Raw genomic sequence first — 10,912 nt, forward strand, 5'->3', positions numbered from 1 at the left:
TCAGCCACATTTTGCATATCTGAATTATTGCTGAGCACCAGCCCCACGCTGGGACATCCTCCCTGCTGCTGAAGTGCTTAGTAACAGCTGATACTGCAAAACCAGCCAGCCAGCCTGGGCCTGAGCTCCCAGCCAGGCCAGCAAAAGCTGGAGATTGGTTTCGCTGCAATTTCAGCCACTCCAGGGCACAAAGGAGCCGTGGGCTCTCCTGCCTGTGAGAAATCCATGTTGTGTTTCTCCCTAACCTAATGGAACTCCGCTTTAGGAAGCTCCTACATAGAATTAAGATAATGCAGCAGCACTATCTCTTCCTGGCAAATTCAAGCTGAAAGGCAGGGCCCTGAAGGAACCCTGAAGGACAGGGCAATGCCAGGGGGAAGCTCTGGAGTTTGGCCGCAGCAAAATTTAGAGGGGTTTGAAGTGTTCTCTGCTGGAATTTTCCTGTGGAAAGCCCTGGATTGTGACAGCACTGGGGCAGAGCAAAGCCCAGGATGGAAAGCTGACCACAGATGCAAGAATATCTTTGTCCCTGTTTCCTTTTGCTTTTCGTGTTTCCTAGTAGTACAATTATCAGTGAAATCCTTTGTGCTTCACTGTGTGGCTTGTTGGAGGGGTTGCGTGGGGAGAAGAATCTCGTTGACAATATTTGTCAGTGCTGAGCTTTCTGTTCCTGGAATATTCCCTGCCAGGCAGCACAAGGAAATCATCAATTAGCAGGATCAGACCAAACAGAATTGCTCACTCTCAGATTGGTGCATTTATTGCTTTTGCTATTTCCCAGATCACTTTATTTCCCTCCTAGCTGGCCAGAGCCTGAATCAAAGGTCTCAGGCAGACCCTGGGCTGGTTTTTCACCCTGAGATTTCCCCCTGTGCACACCTGGGTGTGAGGGTGTTCACAGGGGTCTGAGGGTGAGGGAGGAGATGAGGATCTGACTCCATGTTTCAGAAGGCTTGATTTATTATTTAATGATATGTATTATACTAAAACTATACTAAAAGAATACAAGAAAGGATTTCATCAGCAGGCTGGCTAAGAATAGAATAGGAAGGAATGATAACAAAGGTTTGTGGCTCGGCTCTCTGTCCAAGCCAGCTGACTGTGATTGGCCATTAATTAGAAACAACCACACGAGACCAATCCCAGATGCACCTGTTGCATTCCACAGCAGCAGATAATCATTGTTTGCATTTTGTTCCTGAGGCCTCCCAGCTTCTCAGAAGGAAAAATCCCAAGGGAAGGATTTTCATAAAAGATTTCTGTGCTCACCTGGGCCCTGCAGAGCAGCAGCAGCGCAGGCTGAGTTTGTGCACAGTGGGTCTGAGTGAGCTGAAGGCAGATTGCTTCAGAGCCCAAAGCAAATATACACACTCATAGTAAAAGAATCTATATGTGCTTATCATCCTGCCCTCAACTGGGCTTTAATTGAGCTTAGAAAAGCTGTGGGTAACATTAAATAACTCAGGATTAAACCGGTTTTCAGGGCTTTACATCGATAATTTAAAAATACAGAGCCAGGCAGATAAAGACTTATTGTAATAAACATCTAAAATGAGGAAGTTGCAGAAAAGGGGCACGTTTTCCTCAGATAAAACTGTTTTGGTGGCTGATAATCATCCATTTCCATATTTTACACATGGTTTCTAGATTAACTTTTGAAGTGCTTAACAAAGAATCGCTCTCCAAAATGTAACTTCAATTGTACATTAAGATATGGAGGGCCACATCACCCCACACCAAGCAAAGTAAAAATATGGATTTTTCCACATTTAATGCATTTTATAAATGCAATTTAGTTAAGCACCATTTATTTATGAGGTGCAAAGGAAGAAATAAAAGTAGAGAGAAAGATCAAAAGCACCATATTTGCCTTTTCCTCTGAAAACTGCAATTCATGATTCAGGTTTATAAATGTGAATGTAACGATTATAAACTATCAACTTTAGGTCTATAAATAAGTCTGGAGCCTCAAAACTGTTGCAGACCATCCATCCTTCCCTTTTTTTCATGGCAAACCCTCCCTGCAGCCCCCATCCCTCCTGCCACTGCCTCTCCTCAGCACAGCAGTGCAGATGGAGGCTGAAGTCACGGAGAGAAAACAGATTTTTGGTGATTTTTGCATCTAAGCTCTCTGCAAAAAAACGTGTTTATCCTCTGAGCTGATGCTGCTCTTAAGGGGAACTAAAACCAAGAGCTGGCCCTGCTCAGTCTGGTCTGGCCCTGCAAGAATCGTGAGTGACAAACAGAAATACCCAATGATTTTCTGCCAATCTGAACCTGAGCTTTAATTCACTCCCTCACCTCTCTGATGTTGTCTCAGCAGCCCAGCTCCAGGGAATCAGTGATTTTCTCCCCAAGGTGGATTAATGCTGTTGACAGAAGTGTTGGGTTTTGTTGTTGTTGTGGGGTGTGGGGTTTATTCTCCTTTGTTTTTACACAAGTCAATATTAACATTTCAATCCTCATGAGAGGTAGGAGTATATGAGGAGCAGTTTGATATTTCAGAAAGCTTTGTGGTCTGCAAGCACAAACATTTACCTTTGAGAACAAAACCTAAATTAATAAATGGATCTTTGGATGGGTTTAGGGGACAGCCATGCCTAGAACAGGTTCTCATGCTCCTTCCCTAAACAAGAGAGAGAATGGAGGAAATGGAAACCTGAGTCTCATTTAAGGCAACAAAATCTGACATAAGGCTGGGAAGGATTTGTTATTTCAGATCACAAGTTCTACAATCTGTGTCTTTACTTTGTAGCTTGATATTGAAAGGGAAAATACTGCAGGGAAGCGCCCAGAGGCAGAGCCCAGAGAGGCTGGATGGGCTCCAGGCAGTGATGGGAATCCATGCCCTGATTTAGGAACATCACTGTGCCCTGGTGTGTGATTACCAACCTGAGCAAAGCCCAAATCCCAGCCCTCAGCTCTCCTGGCAGGACTGACCCACTCTGGAATGTCTGAGGTGATCAAACAGCAAAATTGCTTTGCTCAAAGTCACCCAAGAAATCTGTACTAGGGCCAGGAGCTGAGGCTGAATTCTGAGGGAGCCCTGTGAGCAAGGTCCTGCTGATCCTGAGCTTCCCAAGAAGTGCATCACCCCTTTTTCAGTCCCATAATTAACACTGAAACGAGCGTGGTGCAACAAACTCAATTTTGTTGGGTTTTTTCCTTCTTCTTCTTCTTCTTTCGTTTTTTAATATCGATATCAGCCTCACACCTCCCACTGCGCCCTCTGAAACGAGTTCTGATTCATCCCTCGGCCCTGATAAGGAACAAATGATGCAGCCCTGGGGTGTGCTCAGCACTGGAGATGAAATCCTGGGGCAGAATAAAGCCCCAGAGCCCTCTCAGGCAGCCAGGAGCTGATCCAGGTCCCCTCCAGGGTCATCACGTGGATCTTTTCACACAATTCATTATCCCTCACGTCAGGCAAAAAGGGAATAATATGAATTTTTGAGGGGGAAACCCTTCAGAACTCTTCCTGAGTGAAGATATTTTTAAACATCCTCAAGAAAATTCAGAGCAAAAATTCTGGAGTAAAAAGTTCTGGAGAAAAGAGAAAATAAAATAAATCCAACTCAACCATATTTGTCTGCACTCAGAGAGGTGAGAATTTCCCATCAGCGAGTACTTGAGGGGTTTTTAACACACACCAAGAACTAGAAGAGATTTTCCCAGGATTTTTTATCCTTAGGAAATGATCTGGTCCATCCCTGAGCTCCAAGATGCCACCAGTTCTCCCCCTGCAAAAAACCCAGATGGACACAGAGCCACCCCAGCACTTCTTAAGGATTTAAGAACATAGAAATATTTAAGAGTATAGAAATATTTAAGAATATTTAAGTATTTAAGGGGGTGACTGCTTCCCCCTCTCCAAAAAAGCCCAGATGGACACAGAAGCACCCCAGCACTTGTTAAAGATTCAAGAACATACAAATACTTAAGAACATAGAAATATTTAAGAACGTAGAAATATTTAAGAATATAGAAATATTTAAGAAGATAGAAATATTTAAGAAGATAGGAATATTTAAGAAGATAGAAATATTTAAGAAGATAGGAATATTTAAGAAGATAGGAATATTTCTGATGTTGTTTATTGTGATCTGCCCTTGCCTCTCCCCTCCTGCTGCTCCCACAGCCCAAGCCCAGCGCGGCCTCAGGGCTCTGTCAAAATGAATTTTGTGATTCCCTCAGAGATTCCTAAAGCACCTGGGCTGCAGGGAGAAGGGGCAGCAGCATCTCTGTGACTTCCCCACCTACAGCAGCATCCCCCTGGTGCTTTTCTGGCCTCCAGAGCCTCGCTCAGCACCACACACAGGGCAGAGCCCCCATCCCAAACCATCTGCTGGGAAATCACGGGCGCAGAGCCGCCCCCAAACCAAACAGAAATGACAGAAATCAATCACAAACCACTCACTGAGGGAAAGCAGGGTTAAAGCTGTCACTGAAAGGCTCTGGGAGCTGCCAGGGTTAGCCCAGGTGGGAAATAAACCCAGCCCAAAGTTCCACCTTCCCTCTGGGCTCGCAGACTTTGCCCGCCCTGCACTGAATGAACAGAAGATTATTTTTGCCCAAAAAAGCTTTGCTGCCTCTTTGCTGAGTCTGCCAAACCCAGCAGGATTTTAAGGGGTTTTTAAGAGGTTTTTAATGGCCTCTTTCTCCTCCCAGAGCAGAAGTGAAGGGCAGGGAAGGTGTAACACGAGCTCAGGGCTGCTTCTCACGCCCTACATTCACCGTTCGCAGAAGAGGCTTTCATTCCCAATTCCTGTTACTGCTGACACCAATTTACCTTCTGAGAACAGCACCTTTGACTGGAGCACACCAAGGCAAGGCCTGGGAGGTGTTTTAGAGCTCACACTCTGCGTGCTCAGCTCACAAACCCATCCCAAACCCTTCCAGAAAAGCCACATTCAGCCGAGCCCTGTGCCCAGCTCAGCGCAGCAACCCAGGGGCTCCAGCACCTCCTTCCACACTCAGATATTGGCCCAGGCTTGCTAAAACTGGCTCAGGCTTGCCAAAACTGGCCCAGGCTTGCCAAAATCAGGGCAAAAGCGAAATCAGGGCAAAAGCAAAATCAGGGTGAAAGGTTGGGCAGCAGCAAAGGGTCTTTCAGGAAGGCTTTGACCTCTTGTGGCACTAAGGATGATTTTTGCTCACGTTCTGCTGCTCTGGATGGCACAAACTCTTGTTTTCACACAGCCCCCAGGCCTTGCCAGCCTGGCCCTTTAAACACCCAGCATTTCCTCAAGCCAAAGTTGTGATATTTCACTATCAGGTCAGAAAATCAAACTGCTTCGTTTAGCGCACGAGCATTGACTCTGCCACCAAGGCAAAAGTTCAAACCCACACTGAGTCACGAGCAGAGCCAAATCCCCTTTGTCTGGCACCCTCTGAAAAGCAATCACGCTGAGAGCACCCTCTGAGCACGAGAGTTTCGAGGGGGGACAGGACCCAGCAGCTTTGGCAGCATCCCCTGCCTGCCTTGCCCCAAATCCCTGCAGAGGGTGGGCAGAGAGCGGCAGAGAACAATAGCGAGCCCAGAGTGTACACAGCAGCTCCCCTGCTTTCATTTGCTTTTCTGTGGTCTCCTCCAAGGCTCTGGGAAAGCCCCCTGAGGGTGCAGCTGCTGCTGGAAGCTCGGGAGGTTTACTTTTCCCAGGACACGAGGGGTGTGAGGGCTTGGACAGCTCTGCCTGTGGGGCTGGGCCCAGGGCTCAGCTCATCTCTGCTCCCAGATCGATCCTCTGCTCGGGCCATTAGGAGTTGGGGGAGAGGGGAAAGAGGAAAAGTTTTGTGTGTTTACTCACTGCATCGTGTTTTACTCACTCCATTGTGTTTTACTCACTCCATTTTTGTTTTACTCTTTCCATTGTGTTTTACTCACTCCATTGTGTTTTACTCACTCCATCGTGTTTTACTCATTCCATTTTTGTTTTACTCTTTCCATTGTGTTTTACTCACTCCATTTGTGTTTTACTCCATTGTATTTTACTTACTCCATTGTATTTTATTTACTCCATCGTGTTTTACTCACTCCATTGTGTTGTACTCCATTGTATTTTACTCACTCCATTGTATTTTACTCGCTCCATTGTGTTGTACTCCATTGTATTTTACTCATTCCATTGTGTTGTACTCTTTCCATTGTGTTTTACCCACTCCATTTGTGTTTTACCCACTCCATTGTGTTTTACTCCATTGTATTTTACTCACTCCATTGTGTTGTACTCCATTGTACATTATTTATTTGCAGTATTATTTACAGTATTTATTTACTCCATTGTATGTTATTTACTCCATCGTGTTTTACTCACTCCATTTGTGTTTTATTCACTCCATTGTGTTTTATTCCATTGTATTTTACTCACTCCATTGTGTTGTACTCCATTGTATTTTATTTACTCCATTGTATTTTACTCACTCCATCGTGTTTTACTCACTCCATTTTGTTTTACTCACTCCATTGTGTTTTACTCGCTCCATTGTACTTTATTCACTCCATTTGTGTTTTACTCACTCCATCGTGTTTTACTCCATTGTATTTTACTTGCCCCATTGTATTTTACTCACTCCATGGTACTTTACTCACTCCATCGTGTTTTACTCACTCCATTTTGTTTTACTCACTCCATTGTGTTTTACTCCATTGTGTTTTACTCACTCCATTGTATTTTACTCACCCCATTTGTATTTTACTCACTCCATCGTGTTTTACTCACTCCATGGTGTTCCCTTCCATTTCTGCTGTTACTGCAGCAATATTTGATCAAACCAGCAAATTCCTGGCATCAAAAAGCAGCCACAGCCCCTCCACTCACCTTCTCTGCCCCGCAATAGCCAGAGACAGAAGGGCATGAGGAAAAAGGCATTTTGGTGTTTGACACAGCTCCTGCTCTGAGGAGAAAGTCTCAGCTCCCTTTCAGGGTGGAATGTGATCTGCAGCTCCTGCAGGGCAAAGCTTCCAGCTCAGCCCAGCCTTGGTGCAGAGGTGTTCAACAGCATTTAAAGCACCCAACTCGATTTTCTGCCACAAAAAAACCCCTGGGACACCGAACCCACACCCAGCACTGAGCCGGAGCATCCCCGTGACCCCAGCGAGAGCCTCCTCCTCCTCCTCATCCTCCTCACGTCATTGTCCCCAAACTCCAGCACACACAATAAAAAACTCCAAATGAAAAATAACAAACTCCAAAGCTCAAGCAAAAGCCATAATCTAGCTAAAACCAGAAGTTTGGCAGTCAGCATTTATATATTTATATATAAATTTTTTTTCTCTTAACGGAATTGCATTCCTTGGGTGAAGCTGCCACCTGCTGGTCCCCTCCCTGCTGCTGCTAATTAAGTTGTAAAATCAGGGGGAAAGCTCAAAAAAATAAATTAGAAACAACCTCGTTCCCCCTCATTCCATGCAGTAAATCATGATTTTAAAAAAGGAGAGTGCAAGAATGGGAAAGCTGTGATGTAAGAGCAGCATCCCGGGGCAAACAGAGAATTCTGCTCTGGTTTTTGCTCAGGACTCACGGGCAGATTTATCACACATTGTATAAAATACCCCACAAAGCAGAAATTCCGTCTGCAGACAGGAATTTTCTTTTAGCCAGCTCTGCCTGCAAACCTTTTCTTTAACCCAAATTAATTAAAAAAAAAAAAAAAAAAAAAAAAAGAGATCTAAACCACAGATGTTTAAAAGTTTCATCATCATGGCAGTAACATCAGCAGCAAGGAATGTATTTGAGAAAAATGTTCAAACCAGACATTCCCATTTAAAACTCTGATTGCTCCCTAACCATCCTTTCTACAGATTTTTGGATAACCTTGCAGTGCAGAGAGAGATAAGGGTGTTTTTTTCTACTCCAGATGCACAAAAATGATAAAAATAAAGGGGAAAAAATAAAGGTTTTCCCTCTGGAGGACTCAGCTGTGAAAATTCCTCACTCTCAGTGTCTGGAGCTCCCACTGGGTGAATTTCAATTGTGTTTAATCAAGGCAGAGAAACCAGCTAGAACTGAGCTGGATGATTCTGCTGCAAGAACCAATGAAGGCATTTAATTTTCCATTTAATTCTCCCCTTTGTTCGCCTGTCAACAGCTCTGCACACTCTGCAGTTATTTATTTTCCACACAATTTCACCTCTGAGGGTGCTGCGAGCCAGGGAAAGACTAATGAGGGGAGTCTGGCCTCAGGAATCCTCACCTGCAACGTGAGCTGGGGCTGCCACGACTCATTCAGCTCCTGCTCTCCTTCCTGCAACCCTGGGTGACCCAAACCTCCAAAAAAAATCAGAATAAATTCGATTATTACACTCAGTGTGAGGTGTAAATGAGCATTTAGCTGTGGCTATCACAGTTAAATGCTCATTTGAGCTCTCAGGTGGGATTTTTGTTGGAATGCACAAGTTCTGCAAGGAGAATTTGGGGATTTCCCTTCACGCAAAATGCTGAATGAGTAAAAAACCCAACGAAACAAGACTGGAACAAACCTGGTTTGAATGATTTCTTTTATTTTTTCCCCACTAGAAAACATCACTTCTAGCAACAAACCCACAAATTGCAGGAATCCCTTCTGCCTTTCATGCTCAAGAACGTGTCAGATTTACAGGGACACCAGAAAATGATGGGAAATCACAGTGCCCATGGGCAAAAGTGGAAATAAATTCTGCAGGAATTAAAAATGAGGGGTTTTCCTTGTAATTCAGTCCCTGAAAAGTACCAAAACCCAATGAAAATCCCAGATCTCCCCTGGAACCCAGATTTTTTCCGGATGATGCTACTTTTACACCAGCACTGGTTGTAACTGCAAATGTCACATTTTGGGAGACCTAAACCCAAATATTAAGACATTTTTGTGGTTGCTTTTGGAGTATTTTTCTTTTCCTATTAAACAAGGCTGGGTGACTTCCAAAAAGAGGATTTTAAGGTGGTTTTCTCTTCATAGAAGGGCAGAATTTTCTTATGCGGTCAGAGCTCCCCGTGGTTTGGATCACACCTTAAACAATGTTAAATTTCATTTATTCCCTCCCAATTGCAGGCAGTGAGGTCAAGTGCATCACGGGTGTGGCCAGGTGAATAAATTGAGGGAAAAAAAGAGATTTTTTGGGGAGAATTTGCCAAGAACACCAATTTTCCTCAGCTGCAGAGAGGCTGGAGCAGAGCAGCCTTTCCTCACATGGAAAAGGGAAAAATCCCCTAAATCTGGACAGGCAGCAAAAGGAACTTTGCCTTTTTCCAGCAATAATTCATTTATCTGCAGCCTGTGGAAGGTGCAAGGTCAGGGCGTTGATATCTGCGTTCTGCTGAGGGCTCTCCAAAATTTGCATGGAGTTTTCTGCTCTGATAACATCAGAGGAAAAAAAAAAAAAAAAAAAACAAAACACAAAACCAACACAAAACAAATCAGATTGTGCTGCTTCAACCATCACTTGCTGCAAGCGAGGCAAACGTGGAATTTCCCTGCGAAATCTCTCGATATTGTAAAAATATTGTGACTCATTTATTCTGATGTTTCCTGTTCTGAAGCTTCTAAATGAAACTTGGGGAGCCAATACCCAAATGAGCTGAGGTGCTGAGTGTTTTCATCTGAGGAGAAATGTTGTTTTTCAGTTTCCCTCCCAAGCTTTGTCAACACTCGATGGATTTTCTCGGCGGCCGCAGCAAATGGAACATTTCAGGTTTTCCAGTCAGGCAGAAAGAGCCAAAGCACAGCAACAAATCCCATCCTGCCATCAAACCACTGAATGCTCAGAAAATGAATGAGCTTCTTGATTTTTCTGTCTGAAAAAAACAAAACAACAACAAAAAAAAACCCAATTCAAATAAGCCAAATAAAGCCAACCAAACCCAAATTCACAGAGCATCCAGGTCAGGGCTCAGGGATGAAAGGTCCCTGCTGTTCCCACCCAATTTTTGTAATATTGCTAAATTTCTCAATATTTTCCAAATTTATGGCCGTTTTTCTGTTTTATGGCCGTTTTTCTGTTTATGGACATTTTTCTGTCTTATGGCTGTTTTTCTGTCTTATGGCCGTTTTTCTGTTTATGGACGTTTTTCTGTCTTATGGACGTTTTTCTGTTTATGGACGTTTTTCTGTCTTATGGCTGTTTTTCTGTTTATGGACGTTTTTCTGTTTTATGTCCGTTTTTCTGTTTATGGACGTTTTTCTGTTTTATGGCCGTTTTTCTGTTTTATGGACGTTTTTCTGTTTTATGGATGTTTTTCTGTTTATGGACATTTTTCTGTTTTATGGTCATTTTTCTGTTTATGGACATTTTTCTGTTTTATGGCCGTTTTTCTGTTTATGGACGTTTTTCTGTTTTATGGCCGTTTTTCTGTTTATGGACGTTTTTCTGTCTTATGGACGTTTTTCTGTTTATGGACGTTTTTCTGTTTTATGGCCGTTTTTCTGTTTTATGGGGACCATTCCTTTTTCCCGACCCTTTGGATGTGGCTGCAGGCAGGAGCAGCTCCTGACTCACCCCGAATTCCACTTGTCCTGCAGGAAAAGTTGGATTTGCTCAATCAGGAGCAAATTCCCAACTCTCTGAGAGAAGAGGGTGAAAAACTGAAATATCTCTGTGCTACTTCATCGCCAGGAATTTTCTTTTTTTCCCTCCTTCCCCGCGCCCCTTGCAACTGTTCTGGTTTATTTTCAAATTTTTGACATTTAACATTTATCTTCAAGAAGCAGCACCTGCAATGGAGTGGGTGAGAGTATTTCTGTAATTAATTTATTTTTTTAAAAAAGGCAAATCCAAGGACTTCAGCTGCTGGGAAGGACTTGCAAATACCAGCTCGAGTGTGTTTGAGGTTTAAAAGTTGATTACAAATATGAGAAACACTGAGATTTATTTAATCCGGCCAATCTCAAGGCAGGACTAATTAATTTGGTGATTCTCCACTGGATCATAACAATGAAA

The sequence above is a fragment of the Ammospiza nelsoni genome, chromosome 24, assembly GCF_027579445.1.
Source record: "Ammospiza nelsoni isolate bAmmNel1 chromosome 24, bAmmNel1.pri, whole genome shotgun sequence".
Classification (NCBI taxonomy): domain Eukaryota; kingdom Metazoa; phylum Chordata; class Aves; order Passeriformes; family Passerellidae; genus Ammospiza; species Ammospiza nelsoni.